The 26,652-nt window shown below is 45.7% G+C and overlaps 6 non-coding genes across 6 annotated transcripts; all 6 read left to right on the forward strand.

The window, feature by feature from the left end:
- Positions 1-8,647: 8,647 nt before the first annotated feature.
- On the forward strand, positions 8,648-8,730 carry trnal-cag (transfer RNA leucine (anticodon CAG)). Its single transcript has one exon. It is a non-coding gene; the product is annotated as a tRNA-Leu (tRNA).
- Positions 8,731-10,057: 1,327 nt separating this feature from the next.
- On the forward strand, positions 10,058-10,141 carry trnal-cag (transfer RNA leucine (anticodon CAG)). The gene has a single exon. It is a non-coding gene; the product is annotated as a tRNA-Leu (tRNA).
- A 5,846-nt stretch (positions 10,142-15,987) lies between these two features.
- Positions 15,988-16,070, forward strand: trnal-cag (transfer RNA leucine (anticodon CAG)). The gene has a single exon. It is a non-coding gene; the product is annotated as a tRNA-Leu (tRNA).
- A 6,151-nt stretch (positions 16,071-22,221) lies between these two features.
- trnal-cag (transfer RNA leucine (anticodon CAG)) lies at positions 22,222-22,304 on the forward strand. Its single transcript has one exon. It is a non-coding gene; the product is annotated as a tRNA-Leu (tRNA).
- Positions 22,305-23,652: 1,348 nt separating this feature from the next.
- trnal-cag (transfer RNA leucine (anticodon CAG)) lies at positions 23,653-23,735 on the forward strand. The gene has a single exon. It is a non-coding gene; the product is annotated as a tRNA-Leu (tRNA).
- Positions 23,736-25,304: 1,569 nt separating this feature from the next.
- On the forward strand, positions 25,305-25,387 carry trnal-cag (transfer RNA leucine (anticodon CAG)). Its single transcript has one exon. It is a non-coding gene; the product is annotated as a tRNA-Leu (tRNA).
- The last annotated feature ends 1,265 nt before the right edge of the window (positions 25,388-26,652 follow it).

The raw sequence follows: 26,652 nt of genomic DNA on the forward strand, positions 1-26,652 counted from the left end.
GCCCTTTCAGGTCTTGATTATGTTTGTGAAATTACTTTTGTAAGTAAACATTCTGAGTGTTATCTGATGCCTCCATAACCGCTGCACAATGATCAAACAAACTGCTGTGTGAATCCTTCTGTGTTGTGTGTGTCTATTGGAGTGGCCCCTACTTCATGCACTGACCTTACCTCCATCTTAGTTCACACACAATCCAGGTTGTCATAGTTATGCAGTCCTCTACCTCCTGTCTGCACATGTTGTATCTCCCCGAAAGCATTCAATTGTATTAGCTCAAACGTGTGTATAATGTGTGAAATAGTGAAATAGTATGTTGAACACTTCATGCTATACCGAATCACAGAATCACTGTCATGTAAGATGAAAAGATAATTTAATAGATACTGTACATGTATCACAATCAATAAACAGACCACATGTTGAACATGTCACTTGCCTCATTCTCAGAAGTGCTACTGTATTTTATTGCAGTTATGAAGTATAATTGACAGGACAATAAAACACACAGATATGTACAGCTCTGAAAAGAACTATTGTTGATGTACAGATGTGTCCTGCAGTGATACTCGGAGCCTTGGACACACTGATGTGGAAGCTGGAGATGGTCCAGACAGAATCGCAACATCTCTGCAACATATGAGAAATCAATTGCTACATAGTATAGACAAACATTTCAATAAATACAACATATAATAACTAGACAAAAGCTTACTGAAGACAGATGGAAAGGCGTTCTGCCACCTGAGATGGAGCAACTGTGGTTGGACATCTGCTCACAGGACCGCCTTGAATGGATTACACTGCTGGATGGTGTATGCGAGGAGACTTTGCTCAATAGAAGAAGGTCGATGGCTCTGAAAAGAACCGTTGCGATGCTGAGTTTTGCTCCTTAGAAATGTGTTGGTAGCACTTTTGTTTTGCTCTACCGTCAGACAGTTAATGGGGATAGTAGTGTTGGCGATCAGTGCGTGAGAACCTAAGATACGTTTGGGTCTCAATGCAGTTGGTCACACTTTTTTCTGTGCCCCTTGTGGCTACACCACTACCACAGTAGAAGTAGTGGTGTATTGCCTTGGGCAGGTCAGCTGCAAGATACCTGAAGAACATTCACACAAGAAAATATACAAACATAACTATGTATAAATATAACTATGCACAAATATAACTATGGATAGAAGATCTTCATTTGAGGAATTTCTTCCTCATGTTTTCTAACCACTGCTGTTTCGTGAGTGGCTCAAAATGCGGGCAGTACACCGTCCCACGAAACTGACTATGACCAGTCTCTGCTGTACGGAACTGGCCACATTTCTTGCAGGTATTTGCTTGCACAGTCCTCTTTTATGGCCTCTTAGGGGTAGTACCTGATGTCACAGGCGGGACAAACTGAAAAAGAACAACAGGTTGTACTGCCTGTGAGACAACCTGGTGCTGGACAGCAGGTGCTGAGGTGGAGGCAGAGGCTGCTGCTGGGGCTGCTGCTGGGGACAGGAAAAACAACTGCCTCTCCACTGTACCTTTTGGCAGGATTGGCCGATTTGTCTGCCTCTGCTTTGCCTGACCAGCAGTGTTCTTCGGTAGCCGGTACTGGTGTTCCTGTTGTGCAGGGACAGGTTCAGCAAGGAGTGATCTTACCTCCTGAAGAGGCTCCTCTGACACCGGGATCACAGGAGCTAAGGCAGTGCCTTGCAGCAATACAGAGAGCTCCTGTCTCTTCTGCCTGCTGTTGTGACACTGTATGAGGGTGTTCTGATTGACCTCCACAAGCTGCATCTCAGTTCCCTCCATCACCCGGGCATTGCTGATGACAAGCTCCCTGATTTTGCGGTAGTCCCTTAAAATTAGGGACCACCTTGAAACTGTTCCCTTGCCTTTCTTTTTAGGGCTTTTGTAGAGAACACAGAGTCTTAGAAAAATGGACTCCACCAACCTACAACAATCAGGCCACTGAGCTGGGGCACTGCTTGCACCAAACATGCAGCGGGTTGTGCTCTCCACACCTGGAGTTTTTGAGGACCTCTTTGGGGTCCTAAAGCGTCCACTCAAAAGTCTCTCCTGGTGCCGTGCCGCATAAACCACCCGCTCTTTGTCTCAAGCGTCCAGGCTCTCCCAAAGTGCAATTACTTGGCTCACCTGCAGATTACTGAGACACAGAGAGCTCTGATCCCGGAGCCCGACCAGGTACTCGGCAAGTTTGTCCACGTGCTCGTATCCAGGCACATTCTGGTCATCAACAGCCTATAAAAATGAAGGTCAGAATGAATTGTTAGAAAATAGCAATGCAAAGCCTTTGACACCAATGATTGTTAAAGATGACTAAAATATGTGTAGTAACTGGTACTTACAGTAGTTTCATCTGCCACTGTGGAGGAGCTGGGGCCAGCAGCCAGCATGGAGGTGCTGGGGCCAGGAGGCACTGTGGAGGAGGCGGTGCCGATGTCAGGATAGGCTGAAGCCTGTTGAACCACCAGATCTCGTACTGTGGGGTCATCTGTGAGGTCAGAAAAACCCTCATCTTCCTCTTCATCAGCCACCACGCCTTGCTCCTCGACCAACTGTGAAGTCTCTTCAGAGTCTGGATTGATGTCCTGCAGTGGCTGTCCAGTCTGCCTGAACAAATACTGCACCTCTCTGAGCTCACCTGAGACAAGAAACAATTAATGAGTGGAGTGGATTCCCTATAAACTCATTGTCTATTATGTTATAAAAGGACAAGAAATCACCTTTTTTAGTCTAAGCATTATGAACCATTGTATACATATTCACTGATAATGTAATCATTGTAATCATAGAGGAAAATCGCTGCTGCAGCCTCAAACACCAATCCTGATGTTATTCTTACCAGTGTAACGTGAAGGCGGAAGGAAGTCTGGTGCCACTTTTCTGCCAAAAAGCTGTTGGTAGTTGCGGTTGACAGAGTGCAACAGCTCACCAGAGTAGCAGCACAAAGCAGATGGCTCAGTAGCCAGGGCAGCCACGCGCCGGTCCTGATTCCACCTGTGCAGCCCTTCTAACAGTTAAGCCTGAAAATTCAGGCTGTTGGCACTGGTCCCTGGAAGCACATTGAAATGGAGATGAAATATCAAAATGAATCAATAAACAAGTCTGACTGACACAAACCTGGTATGAAGCGGTTGAGGTGGAGATGAAAAGACTCCAAAGAAGTGGATCCTCTGGCACACCTCAACACTGGCAGCTGCACACCTCCCTTGGTCAGCTCTCCAGTTTTGGTGTATAGAGCAACACCTGGTGGGTCTTGGATGCACTTAACGTGCTTCTTCTGAACACGCCAAATGTGCTCCATCCTCTCCTGGTCAAACAGGGGAACTCCGAGGGAGTCATTGCCACGGGGCCCCATGAGTGAAGCCAGCAGCTCCTCCAAAAGCTTGACTGTGGCGTTTTCTCCCCGTGTCCTCCGCCGGCAGTGGAGAGCCATCTCCTTTCTTTTAAGATGCTTGTCAACCTCTACCGAAGGCAGGCCCTGTGCCTGAAGCTGCTGTGCCTTTGCTTTACGCTGAGTGTTAAATCAGCCGCATCCCACTCAAAAATGCATGCTGAAAGGCATGACATGAAGAGTGGGTACAGCTGATGGGCATCGGTGGTGCATCCTACAGCGAGCCGCCGCATGAAGTGCCAGATATCCAGCCTTACAACAAGGTCTGGCCACCCACTGAATCTGGCCTGGAGCTTGGTGGTCTCAGCTGCCTGAGCACAGCATCCACAGTCCACATATAAGGCAACAGGGGGATCCACGCCGGCCTGCTCATACCGCCTCACCAGGTCATCAGCCATCTTGTCCAACCCAGCTCCCTCCTGAGCGGTCAGGACACTGATTAAAATCTGGCCGTACTCATTACCCACAGATGTGAGCCAGAGAGCCGTGCCCTTTGCTGTCCCAGCCAGCTTCTTTGTGACCTTGAAGCACGAAGAACAGAAAAACAAAACAATAAATATGACTGGCAACAATTCAGTGAAATGTGGTTCATATAAGTAGCATATTTAGAGGAAAATATTATTGCTAAACCTTTTTTGTGGAATCCATTTTCAGAATGGTGCCATAAGTTGAGGTAATGTGAGCCTTGACGTCTTCCAGCCTCGTCAAAATGTCCTGGCAGTAGACAGACAGAAGCCACTTGCAGCTGGGCACAACAGCAGGCTCTGGAGGCTCAGAGACATTAACAGGCAACAGTCCAGGGCGCTGGATGAAGGACACACATTCTGTGGTGTACCGGGCCACACGATGCAGCCACTCCTCTGTATGGTTCTCCCGAAGTTGTTTGAGAACACTAAGAATATATGGGCTCGTTTTATTATTATAGACTATATGGGATCATTTGAAACATCATACAGTCTATGCTGGCTTATTTTATCCATGCTCTGTGATGCTTTATTATCATGAAGAATGCAAACAAACACCTGGCTTCACGCGTCAGTAGCACATCGTAATAAACTTGACCAATGTCGCAGACGATAGAAGGTTCCGTAATAAACGGACCCAGTTGAAAAACGCGAATATTGAATGAAAGTTCCGTCAGTGGTATGCAACAAAACGTGAACTACATCAACCGTTCCGACACCTTAACGCGACAACTACAACCGTTAAAAGCATTGATAAATGCCGAAACGAACGGTCACGGTTCAACTACGGCTCGCTGAATATGGCGATAACAGCATGACACGCGAGGTAAAGTTAGTTTTATGTAGGTAAAGTTAATTGCATGCACTACCATAGAACACACAGCACAGCCACAAATGTGTAAATACTCACTATATTGCCGAAAAAACGTACGTCTCCGCCTCCCTGACGCTGACGCTCTTGATTGGTCAAACATCCTCGCGTCTGATTGGTCAAATCGCGAAGCAACTTGGAGCGCAAGCACAGCGATTGGAGGATGATGTTGAAAAGGGAGAACCCCTATTGGCCAACACTCCAATATTACTTCATCATTTACCCGGACGATCCTTCGCCAGCTGGCGTTCAGGTCGCAGTCTCCCCTGGAGGCGTGGGTTCGAATCCCACTTCTGACAGCTTGTTTTGATGGCACGCCAACCGCTATTCAAAACAAAACACAGGAAACGAGGTAAACCGAGGACGGTGCGAGGAAAACGCACAGGAACGGGGGAAATCTGAAACAGAATTAAAGTCAAGCCAAGATAAGACACGCACAATCTAAAAGTTACCAAACACGAACAAATGCACGAGAGAAAGTCCTTACCAGTGGATGCGAAGTAACCATCTGGCAACACTGTCTGGAACCAAGGTGTTGAAATCAATGAGGTTGGATTACAGGATAGGTTCCAGCTGTGAAGCTGAGATGAAAAAGCAGGGTTACAAAACGCAACACCCGTTCTATGAAGTGTGCAATGCCCTCTGACTGGGCTTTGCTATTGGTAAACCTCTGTTTAGCCAGTGAGTAAAAAGAATCAACTCGCTGCCCAATCCAGTAGCAGAGGGCTCCGCCCCATCCACTATAAGAGGGAATCTGGAAATCCCCAGAGGTCAGAGGGCATTGCATGCTTCATAGAACGGGTGTTATGTTCAGTAACCGCATTCTGGTTCAGCATGCTTAGCCCATTAACAGGGCTTCACTATTGGTAAAACAGGTTAAGACCGGCGATGAATGTACCCCAATCTGTCACTCTTGTGAGCCAGGATTGAGAGTTTTCACCACTTCTCGCTCCCTTCTTTCCGTGTGACCATAGTATGAGTGTAGCAGAGCAGGGAGGAGTAAGGTAGGCATAGAACCAAGTCAACTGGGGCCGTGCCCGAGGCTCTATGCCACCTTCAAAATGTTATGACCAGGAGGTGGAACTTTTCTTTCTTACGTTGTGGTCTGAGCTAGAAGCACAGGCAACATTTGTCGAAGGGAGCACCCTGCCTTCCACCGGATGTGACTTAGTGCAGGAGGTCCCATTACCCTCATACCATCTCTCTGTGGCTGAAGCCCAGGTGTAACAGATGGGAGGAATAAAGGAAAGAGGTCTCCGAAGACCTGTAACAGAATAAAAGCCAAGATAAGACACACACATTCTAAAAGTTATCAAACACGCTGGAACAAATGCACGAGAGGAACCTACCGGTGGACACAAAGTAACCATCTGGCTATACTGTCTGGAACCAAGGTGTTGAAATCAGTGAGGCTTGATGACAGGATAGGTTCCAGCTGTGCTGCTGTGAAGGTGAAATGAAATCAGGAAGTGGAAACAAACAAAACCGGAAATGACAAAGTAAAAGCAAAAACTAGAAACGAGAAAATTTCTGCTGAAGCCCTGCTTACCAGTATAAACCTCCGGTGTGGGGATGGTTGGTTCGCGTGCGCTGGTACCGTATCAGCCAGCTTGTGTCATCATGTGAGATGAAATCAGTTAAGGCAACAGTGCAGGTGCATGATGGAATGAATAACAGCCATACTCTACACGGAGGCGTGGGTTCGAATCCCTCTTCTGACGTGTTTTGATGGCACACCAACTGCTCCATCCTCTGCTTACGCCTGGTCAAACTTCCTTGATTTGGATTGTTCAGATTTTGGCACTGGGGAGCAAGGACAGCAATTGGCAGAGGATGTTGATAAGGGAGAAACATAGTTGGCCAACACTCAAAAATTCATTCAACATTTCAGCAGCAGGTGTTCAGGTCGGAGTCTCTCCTGGAGGCTTGGGTTCGAATCTCACTTCTGACACATTTCGATGGAACACCAATTGCTATGACTACAATACCATTCACAACTACAAGTTTAGATGAGACCAACTTTGTTGTTGTGTTCATATGAACAAAATATAAGGGCTTCATCCCATTCAAAGACGCACGCTGAGAGGCGTGACATGAAGAGTGGGTACAGCTGATGGGCATCAGTGGTGCATCCTACAGCAAGCCACCGCATCAAGTGCCAGATATCCAGCCTTACCACAAGGTCCGGCCATCCACTGGATACATTGCAAACAGTGTAAACACCTGCTTCTCGTGACAGTGAACGCCATAAGCGAAGACACAGTGCAAGGAGGCTTGGGTTCAAATCTTACTTCTGACAGAATATTTTGAAAAAAAAAATCATGCTTTTGTGATTTAAAAAGAAAAAAAATCATTCTCTGACACAGAGCATGTCAAGATGGTTGAGCAGTGCAAGGCGCTGCATTAAGGTTGCAGTTTATCTTGGAGGTGTGGGTTGGAATCCCACTTCTGACAATATATTTCAAAATAATGCAACCAGTTCCTATTTGACACTGATTGACACTTCACCAAAGGCATCATGTCCAGGCTCTTTTAGACTTTCGGGTTGGCTTCTGACAGCATCTTCTGGTAAAACAGTGTCATGCTTTTGCTGACTTCAGGTCACGATAATAGAAAACAAAGAAAGAACTGTCATACTCCTTCACTAAGTAAGGGTAAACATGTCAGGAAGACAGAGTGCTCAGGTTGCAGTCTCTTCAAATCCCACTTCAAACAATCTTTTCATATGGATGTATTGTCAACAGCAACAGTGTCAACACGTGCTTCTCATGACACTGTAGCAACACTATTACCGTAGACATGGTGCTTCTATCAGAGAGGAGGCACACGTCTCTGATTGGTCAATGCACCGCGACTGGCTGCCAGTACTGTAGTTAAAAAATTGAACTACTGCGACTGTTGCCGTAGACAAGTTGTGTCGTCTTGAGAAGCCGGAATCGGCAGATGTAGCTAAAGTTGGGAAGTGTCAGCCACTCCAGTAGCGTCGCTGCCATGTTGGGAGCCGCTGATCGCCGTCAATCGCCCTGACTCGATTTACTTTGTACGTAAATCAGTTGTGTCGCTTGCAGAAGTAGCTGGCATTTTGAATGTACCTTTAAGTTGTGGGTTTGAATCCCACTTCTGATAGCGATAACATTTATACTCCTTCACAAAGATGGGAAAGCACTTCAGGATGGCTGAGTGGTCCAATGCTCTGTTTGCACTCTTTCCTGCAGGTGTGGGTTCAAATCCCACTTCTGACAATGGGTGCCTTCTGGCACAGCCAGGCGGATGCAGCACCAATTGGCGAAAGCTTGCAAGACCAGGCGGCGGCTGTGCGGGGTGGTCCCTAGATGATGACGTAGTGGCTAAATACTCTGGAAAATCTTTGGTTTTTGTCCTCATCACAAAAGGTCGCATATGTAGGAACAGTGTGACAGCATCTCTCTGCAAAAAGGCCTTCTGTAAGGGACTTCTAACAATGTATTCATATGAAATTACTGCAACCTGTACTCTCACTGTCTGCTGCAACGTGACACCGATTGAACACTTCACCAATGGCGAAGTGTCTTGGTTGCTTTCTTAAATTGTGGGTTCAAGTCCCACTTCTGACAGCATCTTTTGCTAAAACACTCTGATGCTGTTGCTTATTTACAGTCAGATTTAAGAAAAACAACAACTCCAGACCACTTCACCAAACAAGGGAGAGCTCTACAGGATGCCAATGGCAATGACCTCTGCAGCTGGTGGGTTTAAAGACCAGTTAAATTAACTTTGCTTATCACTCTGACCCTGTCTCCATCTGATGTTATAACGAAATATAAACTGAGTTATAAACTGAGACAAACATTAGCTCTGACTCTCACATGCTATAACTCAGCGGCCCTGCCCCAATGGGTGAGAGAGGGTGGAGGGGGGCGGAGTTAGTAGGAGCTCACAGTCAGGATGGCCGAGCGGTCTAAGGCGCTGCGTTCAGGTCGCAGTCTCCCCTGGAGGCGTGGGTTCGAATCCCACTTCTGACAACGTATTTTAATTCAACACCAATTGCTATTCGAAACAACACTACAATGACTATGATGCCACAACTAGTTTATGTTGTGTTGTGTTCGCACACATGAACAAACAATTACACTGTACTGCATTTCCCTACATTCAATTGAAGGGTTCCTGTCTGGATATTTATAAACCTGTGGTGGAGCAACCCACTCACCTCCCCAGGATGGAACACAGCCAGTCAAGAAGCAATAGAGAAACATGGGTGACAGAGGGGAAACTTTTAACAAACATGGAATTGGCATCAATAAAAACACTCATTTTTAATCAAAGCCCTCTCCAATCTGCAGCAGTCCATTCTTCAAAGATCCTGCCAGAATTCGCAACTTTAGTTCCCCGTCCTCAGTCACTGTGATGGGCTACGATGAGCCAGCATTTCCATGACTTTTTTGTCAACTTAGCTGTCGCTCTCACATGCAACCTATCGGGCACAAAGAGGGGGAGGGGTCACAGGACCACAGAGTCACAGACAGTCAGGATGGCTGTGTGGTCTGATCAAAGCAGAGGCCTGTGGTTTTGTAAATGACTACTGTCACATGACAAAATTGAGATACAGCTGTTCAGTCGATGATATCCAGTCACAATTATTCTCAGAGTCACCTGGGTTAGTTCTACCTTCTGGAAGTGGAATTCAAGAGCAGTAAAATTAAATTAGGGTATCACTGTGACCCTGTCTCCATCTGATGTTATCACGAAATAGATGTTATAAACTGAGACATTTTAGCTTTTACTTTAGGGTGCATTCACTACTCTAGGGGTTCTGTCTCGAGACAAAGCTTTTTCATCTCAGAAGTCCGAGACGTGAACACAAGCGAGTTGAGTTTTGGCCGCGGACCTGATCCCTGCTGGAGAGCTGCAGAACACTGCAGCACTCTTTTGGGTGCTTTCTCACTGCGGTGTTCTGTCCCGGGAGCCTGAATCCAAGTCGCCCCCCGTTGAGATTCTTCACACCTCTGGCTCGCCCCGCTGCGAGCCTCGCTCCACCTTTTCACTTCTAACTTTCCCCACATGAGGGCAGCAAATACTGGAAGAAGCTTTGTTCATGTGAATGCGTCATTACCAATGCGACGGCACAGTTCATGATCAAAATGGCCAGTAAAGGGTCTGATCAGGTTCTGACTGGGTCTGGTTCGTTCAAAAACAACTTCTCAAACTCCCAGAACACTGAGGTGTGCAGCTGGGAGCTGCAGGAAAATTAGTGCAAAAAGCGCCCTTACTCTCACATGCTTTTCCTCAGTGGCCCTGCCCCAATGGGTGAGAGCAGGTGGAGGGGGGCCGAGTTAAAAGCCCCACATGGTCAGGATGGCCGAGCGGTCTAAGGCGCCCGCGTTCAGGTCGCAGTCTCCCCTGGTGGCGTGGGTTCGAATCCCACTTCTGACAGTATGTTTTAATTCAACACCAACTGCTATTCGAAACACCACACAGGAAACAAGGACGGTGCGAGAAAAACACACAGGATCGGGGAAAAACCTTAAACAGAATCAAAGTCAAGCCAAGATAAGACACGCACAATCTAAAAGTTATCAAACATGGAACAAATGCACGAGAGAAAGCTCTTTACCGGTGGATGTGAAATAACCATCTGGCAACACTGTCTGGAACCAAGGTGTTGAAATCAGTGAGGTTGGATTACAGGATAGGTTCCAGCTGTGCTGCTGTGAAGTTGAAATGAAAAAGCGGGGTTACAGAACGCAACATCCATTCTATGAAGCGTGCAATGCCCTCTGACCGGGCTTCGCTATTGGTAAACCTCTGTTTAACCAGTGAGTAAAAAGAATCAACTCGCTGCCCCATCCACTATAGGAGGGAATCTGGAAATCCCCAGAGGTCAGAGGGCATTGCATGCCGGCAACATTTGGCGAAGGGAGCACCCTGCCGTCCACCGGATGTGACTTAGTGCAGGAGATCCCATTCCCCTCATACCATCTCTCTGTGGCAGAAGCCCAGGTGTAACAGATCGGAGGAATAAAGGAAAACGTAGAGTCGCGCCAGCCGGGGTTCCACCCAAGACTCGAGGCTACCTAACAGGTCATCGTGGTCTAACCATTAGAACCATTGGGTGCGAACCATGGCCGCCGTGACGGACGTCTGACCGGATTCGCTGCCCAAACAGGTTTAGCGGCCGTCAAAGGAGATGCGCGTTACGTTAACTGCTTGCAAACAGAAGCCTGGGGCACCAGCGGAGTAATGATGGGTCGTTCTTTGAACGACTCTTCAAAATGAACGACTCTTCAAAATGAACTGAGAACTACGAGTCATCTGACGCAGTGAGAAGTTCACTTTTTCCCATGCACAGATACGGTTTCCTCCTTTTAGTTTATTTTGAAAGGCGCAACTGGACGTCTTGTCGTGACTTATAAACAACACTTAATCATCTGCTGTAGCTCCAACAGAAGTGCTGGATTCCTCTGCTTTGTTGTTGGATTAATAGTTCCTAAATATGAGTGCATGGATCATGATCAAGAAGATGTTCCAGGTAACAGGTGTATTGTTTGCTTCTCTCTTTCCCTACCGTTTCCAATGTAGAGTTTCGTTCAGTTCTACTTCCCCTTCAAAGGACTGCGAACTGCGAACGATTAGTTCTTTCGTTCAGTTCGATATCCCGTTCAAAGTACTGCGAACTGCGAACAATTACTTCTCCAACAATTGTGGTGCGTGGAACACAAAGTTAGTTAGTATATATATATATATATATATATATATATATATATATATATATATATATATGGAGTAACAATCGTATCTATCTTGATATGTAGATAGATACGATTGTGCAACCTGGCCTTCATCACCATAGAAAGCCGTTTATAAACTGGGGAACATCTCTTTGACCATGACAGTTGGTCCAACATGCGAGGTAGGTGTTCCTCTGTCAAGTAACCCCTCATCTCCATTGCGAGGTCTGATGTGGTTGATGTTGTTCCAGGCCTCCTGCTTTTCATTCTCCCATCAAAGTCCTTCCAAAACATTGCACTTGTGCTGACTGCAGCACCTGATGCCATCTCTGTCTCTGCATCACTTTCAGTGGGAGTCATCGCTGCTGCAGCTACTATGACCCTCTTCGCCGTGTCCTCTGCCTTCTGCTGGTTGACAAAAGCTTGCTTTTTGAACCTGGGATCGAGGAGAGTTGCATCATTAAGCTTGTCGATGGACTCCACTCTGCCAAATCGTCGGGTCATTTCTGACATCAGGGAGTCGACCAGACTCTTTACAGGTGCAAAGTTTGATGGATTTCTTTGATGCTCTGCAGCAATTCTGCAAAGACCAATGCTCATCAAAATGACTTTGGAACCAGTCACAAACCTGCCAAAGAAGTATGAGGAACAAGATTTATCAATATTGAGCCTGTTAACACATCCGTGAACTGTTGTGGTGCAACAGCTTATGTTCATGTTACTACTTACCTTTCAGCACTCACTTCAGTGACTACCTCTTCATATGGTTGAAGAATGGTGACAATCTCTGTGGCCATTTTCCACTCATCTGGTGTCAGTGTTGGCAGAGAGGCATTAATGAGTGCCAGAGTCGAGATGAGAGGGTTTTTCACTTCAATAAACAGCTGCAACATGTAAAATGTTGAATTCCACCTCGTGGCCACATCCTGCTTCAGACGCAGTTGCTCTTCACCCATCTGCTGTTGTGCTGCTTTGAATTTGTCTGAAGCAACTGTGATTCTGTGAAAGATTTCAACAGTTGCCTTGACCTTCGACAGCAGTCCTTTGTCCAAGGTATATGATCCCAGGTTATGTGGTCCTTTAGAGCTGAAACAATGTTGCTGGCACAGTCTGTGACACAACCAACTATCTTGTCTCTCAGATCCCATTCCATTGTTACACGGCTCAGCTCATCAGCTAGGTGTGCACCAGTGTGTCTCTCTGTCAGAACAAAACAGTCCAGGAGGTAGGTGTTCAGCTGAAAGTCCAGTGGTCTGTTGTGAGACAAACAACTGTGACACCCTTTATTTTGTCCCTTATGTCTGACTTTAGTTTGTTGTACAGCCAAGGCATTAAAGTGTTGGACAAAGTTTTTCTGCTGGGAATGCTGTACAATGGGTCAAGAAGATGCGTGGATTCCCTGAAGCCCTTGTCATCCACAAGTGAAAATGGTTGGAAGTCTATTGCAACCATTTTGACCAGAGCCATATCCAACTGACTTTGCCTTGAAGAACTCATGGGCCTTGTCGTAAAAGTGCTCATGGTAGTTTGCTGCTGGCCTCTTGGTTTGACTGACTGTTGGGAGGATATGGATGGTGCTAAGGAGGATACAGAAGCTGATCCAGATGCCGGAGAGGAAGTGGTGGCTGTGGTAATAGCTCCAGTTGCTGTGGCGGCACCATTATCATTTCTCCTGGCCTTTGCTAGCAGCTCAGTAGGATGTGAGTGAGGAAGTGTCAAGTTAAATTCGAAGTATTCCCACTGTGGTTGAGAGCTTCTTTTTGCAGACCTTGCATTTTGCTTCAGTGGCCGAAGTTTCAATAAAATGACTCCATATGTCGCTCCTCTTTCTTTGACTGCTCATCATGTATGATTTCCTTGGGGTGTCGTCGCTGTCATCTGATAAGGGCTCCAAAATAAGATCGTTAAGTCGGACTAGCAGCTCGCTCGTGCTGCGTTGTGGGATCGTGGACAAATACGTGACGTCAACTACTCCCTGTCTCTCGGGGCATCCCTAGTTTTTACAGTCTAAAGAGCGTCATGCTGGCAAAAATATTGAGGCTCATCACATCAAATCGATGACATCACGGGTGTTTAACTTCAAAGCGCTCAATTTGTGCTGTTTTCGCCCGCAGCTCCGCAGAGATAGATATCTTTATCACCCTCCAGTAGATCGTCTCTGCAGAGCTGCGGACACGCGGGCGAAAACAGCGCAAATTGATAAAGATCTATTTTCCTTCTTAGATTTCGTGGGTGCGGCTAATATTCCGTTGTGCTCTATAGTCCGGAAAATACGGTAGTGCGTGCATTAAATTGGGCACATCCCTCGGGTTGTCATTTACAGTTTTTTATTTAAGTTAAAACGGGATGCGAAGCGAATGTAGGCTGCTTGGTCATTCACTGTCATCTGCCACATGGGTTCACAACATGGCTGTGGGAGGAACACTTATGGTGCTGAGGCTTTTGTTATTTTCCCTGTTGCCCCATCTCTCTCTCTCTCTTCCCCCTTTCAACCATTCGCCCCGCCAGACCTCACACAAAAATACATGTGGGCAATGCAGGGTGTATAATCCCATTGCAGGTACTTCTTTCTATGCTAAAACCATGTTGGTGCAGTGTGTGTGTGACCACTAACATTCTTGTCTCTCAGACCCTGTTCCTGTGGGGTGTCAAGGAGGATGCTGCAGAACCAGTTCCAGGTGCTGGAGAGAGTCATTTATTTTAATTATGTTTTGAAAAAAATAAACAATTTTTAAAATCTTCCTCTGTTATTTTATTTATCTTCTAACGTTTATCTGAAGAGAGTGCCTGCATTCTTCCCTCAGTGGTGATATTTGCTGACATTTTACTTGTTCATATGGTGTCAAACACCAGGCCAACTCTTCAAGATGGTTTAGACTTTGCCTCATGATTAATATTGTTGTGCATAATCTAACTAATGAAGGCATCAGAAGCTCTGAGGTTGGACATTTATACCATGCAATGACGTCCAACCACTTCTTCATTCAAGCAGTAAATTGCATGCAGTATGTCTGCAAACAGAAAAATTGCAAAATTTGGTCAAAACTGTTTAACAGCATGCCATGTTTGACACTTTGTTTTATTTGTAATATGTTGGTGAAGTCAATTAAATTGACGTTTAAATCCAACTGCAATTACAATTCAATCACAGTATTGCGTGTCACCACTCGGTGGCGAAACAAAGAACTGTAAGACTCAAAAAAAGATTCGTTCTTTTTACTGAACGAGAGTTAATGACCATCACTACAGCTGAGTGCGAAACAGGGCAGCACTACAGCATCCAGACCCCACGTCAGAAATACTGTAACTGGACCTTGAGTGGTGGGGACCACAGTGCACCAGTGCGCAAGAGAGAGGTCTCCAAAGACCTGTAACACTTCTGACACATTTCGGTGGAACACCAATTGCTATGACTACAATACCATGCACAACTACAAGTTTAGATGAGACCAACTGCGTAATATAAGGGCTTCATCCCATTCAAAGACGCACGCTGAGAGGCGTGACATGAAGAGTGGGTACAGCTGATGGGCATCAGTGGTGCATCCTACAGCAAGCAAAAAAAAATCACGCTTTCGTGATTTAAAAAGAAAAAAAATCATTCTCTGACACAGAGCATGTCAAGATGGTTGAGCAGTGCAAAGTGCTGCGTTAAGGTTGCAGTTTATCTTGGAGGTGTGGGTTGGAATCCCACTTCTGACAATATATTTCAAAATACTGCAACCAGTTTCTTATTTTCACCAAAGGCATCATGTCCAGGTTGCTTTCTCTTCTCGACTTTCGGATTGGCTTCTGACAGCATCTTCTGGTAAAACAGTGTCATGCTTTTGCTGACTTCAGGTCACGATAATAGAAAACAAAGAAAGAACTGTCATACTCCTTCACTAAGTAAGGATAAACATGTCAGGATGACAGAGTGCTCAGGTTGCAGTCTCTCCCAGAGGTGTGGCTTCAAATCCCACTTCAAACAATCTTTTCATATGGATGTATTGTCAACAGCAACAGTGTCAACACGTGCTTCTCATGACACTGTAGCAACACTATTACCGTAGACATGGTGCTTCTATCAGAGAGGAGGCACACGTCTCTGATTGGTCAATGCACCGCGACTGGCTGCCAGTACTGTAGTTAAAAAAATGAACTACTGCGACTGTTGCCGTAGACAAGTTGTGTCGTCTTGAGAAGCGGGAATCGGCAGATGTAGCTAAAGTTGGGAAGTGTCAGCCACTCCAGTAGCGTCACTGCCATGTTGGGAGCCGCTGATCGCTGTCAATCGCCCTGACTCGATTTACTTTGTACGTAAATCAGTAAATCAACAAGGGAGAGCTCGACATGGTGGCAATGGCAGTGATTTTTGCAGCTGGTGGGTTCAAGACCAGTTAAATTAACTTTGGTTATCACTATGACCCTCCATCTCCATCAGATGTTATAACGAAATAGATGTTATAAACTGAGACAAACATTAGCTCTGACTCTCACATGCTATGACTGAGTGGCCCTGCCCCAATGGGTGAAAGAGGGTGGAGGGGGCGGAGCTAATAGCCACTCACAGTCAGGATGGCCCAGCGGTCTAAGGCGCTGCGTTCAGGTCGCAGTCTCCCCTGGAGGCGTGGGTTCGAATCCCACTTCTGACAGTATGTTTTAATTCAATACTAACTGCTATTCGAAACAACACTGCAATGACTATGATACCAGTCACTATCCAACACTATGTGACACAAACAGTTTATGTTGTGTTGTGTTCGCACACATGAACAAACCATTACACTGTACTGCATTATACCTACATTCAATTGAAGGGTTCCTGTCTGGATAATTTTAAAATGTGGTGGAGCAACCCACTCCCCTCCCCAGGATGGAACACAGCCAGTCAAGAAGCAATAGAGAAACATGGGTGACAGAGGGGAAACTTTTAACAAACATGGAATTGGCATCAATAAAAACACTCATTTTTAATCAAAGCCCTCTCCAATCTGCAGCAGTCCATTCTTCAAAGATCCTGCCAGAATTCGCAACTTTAGTTCCGCGTCCTCAGTCACTGTGATGGGCTACGATGAGCCAGCATTTCCATGACTTTTTTGTCAACTTAGCTGTTGCTCTCACATGCAACCTATCGGGCACAAAGAGGGGGAGGGGTCACAAGACCACACAGTCACAGACAGTCAGGATGGCCACGTGATCTGATCAAAGCAGAGGCCTGTGGTTTTGTAAATGACTACTGTCACATGACAAAATTGAGATACAGCTGTTCAGTCGATGATATCCAGTCACAATTATTCTCAGAGTCACCTGGGTTAGTTCTACCTTCTGGAAGTGGAATTCAAGAGCTGTGAAATTAAATTAGGGTATCACTGTGACCTATAAACTGAGACAAACATTAGCTCTTACTCTCACATGCTATAATTCAGTGGCCCTGCCCCAATGGGTGAGAGAGGGTGGAGGGGGGCGGAGTCAACAGCTGACAGTCAGGATGGCTGAGTGGTCTCAGGCGCTGCGTTCAAGCTGCGGAACACTTGGCCAGGTAAGATGGGTACTCTGAGATGCAGAGTTGCTTACCGGTGGATGTATGGTTTACATGCTGGATTCAGAGATTTTGCCATTTTTAACAACTTGATAAATGTATATTTATCCAAAATATACTCATTATAATTATTTTTTTAATGAGCACAAATGTGAATGTGATTAATGCAACACTTTTAATGTGGTACTTTTTTGTTTCCTCTCACCAGAAGGACTGGAATGCCCAATGTAACGGGCTGATATCATGGATCTTTTCATTGCCAGCATTCAATCTGCCACATCTCCATGTTAAATCACCTCCTATGTTGACTTTAACTGAAAAAATAAATAGTCATTTTTTCTGCATGGCATGTGTTGCCATTTCAGGTCTTGATTATGTTTGAGAAATTACTTTTGTAAGTAAACATTCTGAGTGTTGACCATGACCTCTGCACAATGATCAAACAAACTGCTGTGTGAATCCTTCTGTGTTGTGTGTGTCTATTGGAGTGGCCCCTACTTCATGCACTGACCTTACCTCCATCTTAGTTCACATACAAGCCTGGGTGTCATAGTTATGCAGTCCTCTACCTCCTTTCTGCACATGTTCTATCTACCCGAAAGCATTCAAGTGTATTAGCTCAAATGTGTGTATAAACATGTTGAAAAAATATGATGAACACTTCACGCTATACCGAATCACTGTCTTAGATGATGAAAAGATCATTTAAAAGATACAAGTACAAACTGCCCATAATCAATAGACTCACCATAATTTATTGCAGTTATGAAGTATAATTGACAGGACGATAAAACACACAGATATGTACAGCTCTGAAAAGAGCCATTGTGATGTACAGATGTGTCCTGCAGTGATGGTCGGACCCTTGGACACACTGATGTGGAAGCTGGAGATGGTCCAGACAGAATCACAAGATCTCTGCAACATATGAGAAATCAATGACTACATAGTATAGACAAACATTTCAATTAATACAACATATAACTAGACAAAAGCTTACTGAAGACAGATGGAAAGGCGTTCTGCAGCAGAGATGGAGCAACTGTGGTAGGACATCTGCTCACAGGACCTCATTGAATGGATAACACTGCTGGATGATGTATGCAAGGAGACTTTGCTCAATAGAAGAAGGTCGATGGCTCTGAAAAGAACCGTTGTGATGCTGAGTTTTGCTCATTAGAAACGTGTTGGTAGCTCTTTTGTTTTGTTCTACCATCAGACAGTGATAGTAGTGTTGGCGATCAGTGTGTGAGAACCAAAGATACGTTTGGGTCTCAATGCAGTTGGTCACACTTTTTTTCTGTGCCCCTTGTGGCTACACCACTACCACGGTAGAGGTTGTAGGTTGTTGTATTGCCTTGGGCAGGTCAGCTGCAAGATACCTGAAAAATGTGGGACAGTTGTTAGTGAACACTTGTAGAACATTCACACAAGAAAATATACAAATATAACACTATATAAAGATAACTATGTACAAACATAGCTATGTATAAATATAATTATGCACAAATATAACTATGCACAAATATAACTATGGATAGAAGATCTTCATTTGAGGAATTTCCAAACGAACAAAAGAAATTCCCACGAAACTGACTATGACCAGTCTCTGCTGTACGGAACTGGCCACATTTCTTGCAGGTATTTGCTTGCACAGTCCTCTTACATGGCCTCTTTGGGGTAGTACCTGGTGTCACAGGTGGGACAAACTGAAAAAGAACAACAGGTTGTACTGCCTGTGAGACAACCTGGCGCTGGACAGCAGGTGCTGAGGTGGAGGCCGAGGCTGCTGCTGGGGACAGGAAAAACAACTGCCTCTCCACTGTACCTTTTGGCAGGATTGGGCGATTTGTCTGCCTGTGCTTTGCCTGACCGGCAGTGTTCTCTGATTGCCGGTACTGGTGTTCCTGCTGTGCAGGGACAGGTTAAGCAGGGAGTGACCTTACCTCCTGAAGAGGCTCCTCTGACACCAGGATCACAGGAGCTAAGGCAGTGCCTTGCAGCAATACAGAGAGCTCCTGTCTCTTCTGCCTGCTGTTGTGCCACTGTATGAGGGTGTTCTGATTTACTTCCACAAGCTGCAGCTCAGTTCCCTCCATGACCCGGGCATTGCTGATGACAAGCTCGCTGATTTTGCGGTAGTCCCTTAAAATTATGGACCACCTTGAAACTGTTCCCTTGCCTTTCTTTTTAGGGCTTTTGTAGTGAACACAGAGTCTTAGAAAAATGGACTCCACCAACCTACAACAATCAGGCCACTGAGCTGGGGCACTGCTTGCACCTAACATGCAGCGGGTTGTGCTCACCTACACCTGGAGTGCAGCCTCAAACACCAATACTGATGTTATTCTTACCAGTGTAACATGAAGGTGGAAGGAAGTCTGGTGCCACTTTTCCGGCAAAAAGCTGTTGGTAGTTGCGGTTGACAGAGTGCAACAGCTCACTAGAAAAGCAGCACAAAGCAGATGGCTCAGTAGCCAGGGCAGCCACGCACCGGTCCTGATTCCACCTGTGCTGCCCTTCTAACAGGTAAAGCCTCATAATTCACATTGGAATTGGAAGCACGCTGACATGGAACATGACATATCAAACTGAATCAATCGACATGTCTGACAGGCACAAACCTGGTATGAAGCGGTTGAGGTGGAGATGAAAAGACTCCAAAGAAGTGGATCCCCTGGCACACCTCAACACTGGCAGCTGCACACCTCCCTTGGTCAGCTCCCCAGTTTTGGTGTACAGAGCAACACCTGGTGGGTCTTGGATGCACTTCACCTGTTTCTTCTGAACACACCAGATGTGCTCCATCCTCTCCTTGGAGGTGTTGAGGTTGCGACTTCACTGTGAATTCAGTTATGGTGTGATGTGTGTGTGGCTACAGAGATTTTGCATTTGTAGTAATGATTAATAAACAAACATAGACATACCCTTTGATACAGCTCGTGCCACTTTTTCTGCCCTGGTGCTGGCCTGTTTCCCTCAGGCCATGTCCCTGTGCTGGCAGACTTCTTGAGGCGTGCCATCCAGACAGACTCAGGCATCGCCTTGTGCGTCTTGGATGTCGTGGCCTGTATTGGTAGATATTAAAATGTGACTGGTTACATCACAAAACGAGTGTCAGACTTATATTAACGGCATTCTGCGTAATGAATTCACCTGATTTCCATTGAGAATTTTTCGACTCATGTTATTATTATAGACTATATGGGATCATTTGAAACATCATACAGTCTATACTGGCTTATTTTATCCGTGCTCTGTGATGCTTTATTAGCATCAAGAATGCAAACAAACCAGATGTTAATCAACACCTGGCTTCACACGGCAGTAGTACATCCAAATAAACTTGACCATTGCAGTTGCTAAATAAAACAGGAGGAATATAGATGCGTAGATTAAAATAATAAAATCAAGGACATGTCAGATGAGTTACTACAAGTGTTGGCGTGCGACTGGAGTGTGACGTTGAAAAGGGAGAACCCCTATTGGCCAACACTCCAACATTACTTCAACATTTACCCGCACGATCCTTTGCCAGCTGGCGTTAGTCTCCCCTGGAGGCGTGGGTTCGAATTAAACTTCTGACAGTATGTTTTAATTCAACACCAACAGCTATTCGAAACAACACTGCAGTGACTATGATACCAGTCACTATCCAACACGATGTGCCACAACTGCAGTGGTACCTCGGTTCTCGACCACAATCCATTCCAGATGGCCATTCAAGAAGCGATTTGTTCGAAATCTGAATCACTTTTTCCCATTACAATTGATGGAAAAAGAAATAATACGTTCCAAGCCTTAAAATAGTCTTTTGTAGGAGTGAATGTAGAGTGTCTGCTGCAGGTGCGCTGTTCCTCTATGTGTGTGGCCGCTGCATGTGGGAGGGGTTGCCGAGTGAGTGACGTCTCTCCAGAAGTGAAGAGGTGCCCGGTGCGTGTCCAGCTCTGAATGTGCGCTTCTGTGCGGTTTGGTTGTGTTTTGCTTGTGAATACGCTGTAAAATCTTTGGTTTTTGTCCTCATCACAAAGGGTCGCAGATGTAGGAACAGTGTGACAGCATCTGTCTGCAAAAAGGCCTTCTGTAAAGGACTTCTAACAATGTATTCATATGAAATTACTGCACCCTGTACTCTCATTGTCTGTTGTTATGTGACACTGACTGAACACTACATCAAAGGCACCATGTCCAGGTTGCTTTCTCTTCGTAAGGTGTTTCCATTTCTGATGGCGTTTCTGGATGAAACACTCAAATCTGTGATATATAAAACCATTGAACAAAGGAAAATGTGTCAGGATGGCTGAGCAGTCCAAGGCATGGGTTCAAATCCAACTTCTGACAATGTCTTAAGATGATGTTTTCTCATTATATGTTGCTATGTGACACTGATACAACAAAAGGCAACGCGAAGCCTTCATTGACCCCAGAGACTGATACAGATGAAGTTAAAAATATATATGTATGCTCATCCTCTGCTGAAGTATCTCTGGCCACTGCCACTGGGATGTGGAGGAGGTGATCATCATCTTCCTCTTCATCAGCCACCATGCCGTCCTACTCAACCAACTGGTAGGACAGCAACACCTCACCAGAGTCAAGGGTCATTGCCATGGAGCCCCACGAGTAAAGACAGCAGCTCCTCCAAATGCTTGACCGTGGTGCCCTGTGTATTTGAAAGAAAAACACATCCATACTTACTCTTACTACTTCACAAACAAGGTAGAAGCTGTCAGGATGGCCGAGCGGTCCAAGGTTCAGCGTTCAGGCTGTGCTCTCAACTGGAGGTGTGAGGTCGAAACCCACTTCAGACAATGTATTTAGATGAAATTACTGCAACCTGTACTCTCACTGTCTGCTGCAACATGACACCGATTGAACACTTCACCAATGGCGAAGTGTCTTGGTTGCTTTCTTAAATTGTGGGTTCAAGTCCCACTTCTGACGGAATCTTTTGCTAAAACACTCTGATGCTGTTGCTTATTTACAGTCAGATTTAAGAAAAACAACAACTCCAGACCACTTCACCAAACAAGGGAGAACTCGACAGGATGCCAATGGCAATGACTTTTGCAGCTGGTGGGTTTAAAGACCAGTTAAATTAACTTTGCTTATCACTCTGACCCTGTCTCCATCTGATGTTATAACGAAATAGATATTTAAAACTGAGACAAACATTAGCTCTGACTCTCACATGCTTTTCCTCAGTGGCCCTGCCCCAATGGGTGAGAGAGGGTGGAGGGGGGCGGAGTTAACAGCCACTCACAGTCAGGATGGCCGAGCGGTCTAAGGCGCTGCGTTCAGGTCGCAGTCTCCCCTGGAGGCGTGGGTTCGAATCCCACTTCTGACAGTATGTTTTAATTCAATACTAACTGCTATTCGAAACAACACTACAATGACTATGATACCAGTCACTATCCAACACGATGTGACACAAACAGTTTATGTTGAGTTGTGTTCGCACACATGAACAAACAATTACACTGTACTGCATTATACCTACATTCAATTGAAGGGTTCCTGTCTGGATATTTTTAAACTGTGGTGGAGCAACCCACTCCCCTCCCCAGGATGGAACACAGCCAGTCAAGAAGCAATAGAGAAACATGGGTGACAGAGGGGAAACTTTTAACAAACATGGAATTGGCATCAATAAAAAGACTCATTTTTAATCAAAGCCCTCTCCAATCTGCAGCAGTCCATTCTTCAAAGATCCTGCCAGAATTCGCAACTTTAGTTCCACGTCCTCAGTCACTGTGATGGGCTACGATGAGCCAGCATTTCCATGACATTTTTGTCAACTTAGCTGTTGCTCTCACATGCAACCTATCAGGCACAAAGAGGGGGAGGGGTCACAAGACCACACAGTCACAGACAGTCAGGATGGCTGTGTGATCTGATCAAAGCAGAGGCCTGTGGTTTTGTAAATGACTGCTGTTGCATGACAAAATTGAGATACAGCTGTTCAGTCGATGATATCCAGTCACAGTTATTCTCAGAGTCACCTGGGTTAGTCCTACCTTCTGGAAGTGGAATTCAAGAGCTGTGAAATTAAATGCGGGTATCACTGTGACCCTGTCTCCATCTGATGTTATCACGAAATAGATGTTATAAACTGAGACATTTTAGCTTTTACTTTAGGGTGCTTTCACACTAGGGGTTCTGTCTCAAGACAAACCTTTTTCATCTCAGAAGTCCAAGATGTGAACACAAGCGAGTTGAGTTTTGGCCGCGGACCTGATCCCTGCTGGAGAGCTGCAGAACACTGCAGCACTCTTTTGGGTGCTTTCTCACTGTGGTGTTCTGTCTCGGGAGACTCAATCCAAGTCGCCCCCCGTTGAGATTATTCACACCTCTGCCTCGCCCCACGGCGAGCCTCGCTCCGCCTTTTCACTTCTAACTTTGCCCACATGAGGGCAGCAAATATTGGAAGAGGCTTTGTTCATGGGAATGCGTCATCAGCAATGCGACGGCACATTTCATGATCAAAACGGCCAGGAAAGGGTCTGATCGGGTTCTGACTGGGTCTGGTTCGTTCAAAAACAACTTCTCAAACTCCCAGAACACTGAGGTGTGCAGCCGGGAGCTGCAGGAAAATTACTACAGAAAGCGCCCTTACTCTCACATGCTATAACTCAGTGGCCCTGCCCCAATGGATGAGAGCGGGTGGAGGGGGGCGGAGTTAACTGCTCCACGCAGTCAGGATGGCCGAGCGGTCTAAGGCGCTGCGTTCAGGTCGCAGTCTCCCCTGGAGGCGTGGGTTCGAATCCCACTTCTGACAGTATTTTGATGGCATGCCAACTCAAAACAACGCTCCAATGACATTGGCCGGTTTCAGTTTCATACCGCGGGTTTTGTCTTGGGTGGCCTCAGTTCGATTAGCCTCATGCAATGTCTGTTTTTTCCTCCTCAGCTGGTGGTGGTCTGCTCAAAAGAGCTGGTTTGTGACCAACGACGAAGTACGTCTCAAGGAAGTCGACACCTCAGCTGTTAACTGATGATGCTACGGCTGAAACAGAATGTGGTGTTTCCCAGCCAAAACTAAACATGAAAGAGTCTTGTCATGTTTATTTCACAGGGAAATAGCGGAAAGAGACTGCGTAATACGGAGCATCTCAATTGGTCCACTCTGCTCTCACATGATTGCAAAGGATCTCCAGCCTCTGTCCACCGTGGATGATGAAGGTTTCAGAGGATTGTCAGCGCTCTTGCCCCTAAATATCAACTCCCAGGAAGAAAAAAAGACTTTTCTTGTTAAGATGTTTGCTGAATGTAAAGGCAAAGTAATGGCATCTTTGCAAAATGCCTCTTGTGTTGTACTTACAACTGATATGTGGACTTTCATGTCCACAGAGGCATATTTAACTGTAACATGTCACCTCATTAAAAACTGGTCAACGAGGGAATTTGTATTGGAAACTTTCACTTTCCATGGGCAGCACACTACAGATCATATCTGTTTTGCACACGCATCACCGAAAGGGGGAGGAACTGACAAGGTTGTTGGAATTGCGACAGATCATGGTGCAAATATTCTTGCTGCACTGCACTCAGCTGGATGGAGATATCATCCATGTTCTGCGCATTAACTCAATTTAATTGTAAAGGACAGTTTAAAAATGGTCCCAGAAGTGATGCTGGAGCAGTGCAGTGCGATTGTGTCTGTTTTTCACCACAGCACACAGTCCATGCAAAAGCTCAGGGGTATTCAACAACGGTTGAAAGTGGCAGAGCACAAATTAGTCCAGTCAGTAGATACTCGCTGGAATTTGTTTTTTTTTACATGCTGGAGAGGCTCTATGAGCAGAATGAAGCTGTGACCACTGCCCTCTGTCTGTTAGGGAGGAATACAATGTGCCTGAATGAGGGAGAATTGTCCCTCATCAAGCAAACAATTGATGCACTCCAACCATTTGAAGAAGTGACACTGGTCATTTCTTCTGAAAAGCATGTTTCAGTCTCCAAAGTCATTCCGCTCCTGTCAGCTATTCACAGGGCTGGAGCAGCTGCGAACGTCAAGGCAGCCTCCTTGCCACACAACTGATGATCACTGACCAATGTGGAGCTGCCAGTACATTTCTGGATGTTAGGTTTAAACATGTTGGTTTCCGAGACAAAGATTTTGTGAAAGCAGTTCGAGTTTGAGTAAGTTGAGTTTGACAGCCGAGTAATTAATGTGTTTCGATGGAACATCTATTGCTATGACTACAATACCATTCACAACTACAAGTTTAGATGAGACCAAATGTGTTGTTGCATTCATATAACGTATATAAGGGTCTACTGCAATATAACATGTGATTGCAGCTCAGACCCAGTCCACCTCCACGCTACAAGACTGTTATCGTCAGTCAGGATGGCCGAGCGGTCTATGGCGCTGCGTTCAGGTCGCAGTCTCCCCTGGAGGCGTGGGTTTGAATCCCACTTCTGACAGTATGTTTTAATTCAACACCAACTGCTATTCAAAACAACACACAGGAAATGAGGGAAACCGAGGATGGTGTGAGGAAAACACACAGGAACAGGGAAAATCCTGAAACAGAATAAAAGTCAAGATAAGGCACAATCTAAAAGTTAGCAAACACGGAACAAATGCACGAGAGAAAGCTCTTTACCGGTGCACGCGAAATAACCATCTGGCAACACTGTCTGGAACCAAGGTGTTGAAATCAGTGAGGTTGGATTACAGGATAGGTTCCAGCTGTGAAGCTGAGATGAAAAAGCAGGGTTACAGAACGTAACACCCGTTGAGAAGCGTGCAATGCCCTCTGACTGGGCTTGGCTATTGGCAAACCTCTGTTTAGCCAGTGAGTAAAAAGAATCAACTCACTGCCCAATCCAGCAGCAGAGGGCTCCGCCCCATCCACTATAAGAGGGAATCCGGAAATGGGTCAATGGGAATGGAATGGGAAAATGTCAGAGGGCATTGCACGCTTCATAGAACGGGTGTTATGTTCAGTAACCACTTTCTGGTTGAGCATGCTTACCCTCTAGCAGGGCTTTGCTATTGATAAACGGGTTAAGGCCAGCAATGAATGTACCCCCATCGGTCACTCTTGCGAGTCAGGCGTTTTCACCATAAGGTAGGCATAGAACCAAGTCAATTGGGGCCATCCCCGAGGCTCTATGCTACCTTCAAAATGTTATGACCAGGAGGAGGAACTTTTTTTGTCTTATGTCCTGGTCCGAGCTAAAAGCACAAGCAACATTTGCCTTTCTTTTTCGGGCTTTTGTGGAGAATACAAAGTCTTCGAAAAATAAACTAGCAGTTGTTAGGTGCACCGAACATGCAGCGGGTTGTGCTCTCGACACCAGTTTTGAGGGCCTCTTTGGGGTCCTAAAGGATCTACTCCAAATGTTCTCCTGGTGCAGTGCTGCATATTTAATCCGCTCTTTGTCTCGAGTGTCCAGGCTCTCCTCAACTATTATTTGGCTCACCTGCAGATTACTGAGACATAGAGAACTCTGATCCCGGAGCCCGACCAGGTACTTGGCAAGTTTGTCCACGTGCTCGTATCCAGGCACATTCTGGGAATCTACAGCATATACAAATGTTTGTCATTTTGTTTGTCAGAAAATAGCAATGCATAGCCTTTATTGAAACTAATGATTGTTGCAGATGACTGAAAAATGTGTATTAACTGGCACTAGTTCCAGGAGCCGGCATGGAGGAGGTGGTGCCAGTGTCAGTGTAGGCT

This window comes from Synchiropus splendidus, chromosome 9, assembly GCF_027744825.2.
Source record: "Synchiropus splendidus isolate RoL2022-P1 chromosome 9, RoL_Sspl_1.0, whole genome shotgun sequence".
In the NCBI taxonomy this organism is placed as follows: Eukaryota; Metazoa; Chordata; class Actinopteri; order Syngnathiformes; family Callionymidae; genus Synchiropus; species Synchiropus splendidus.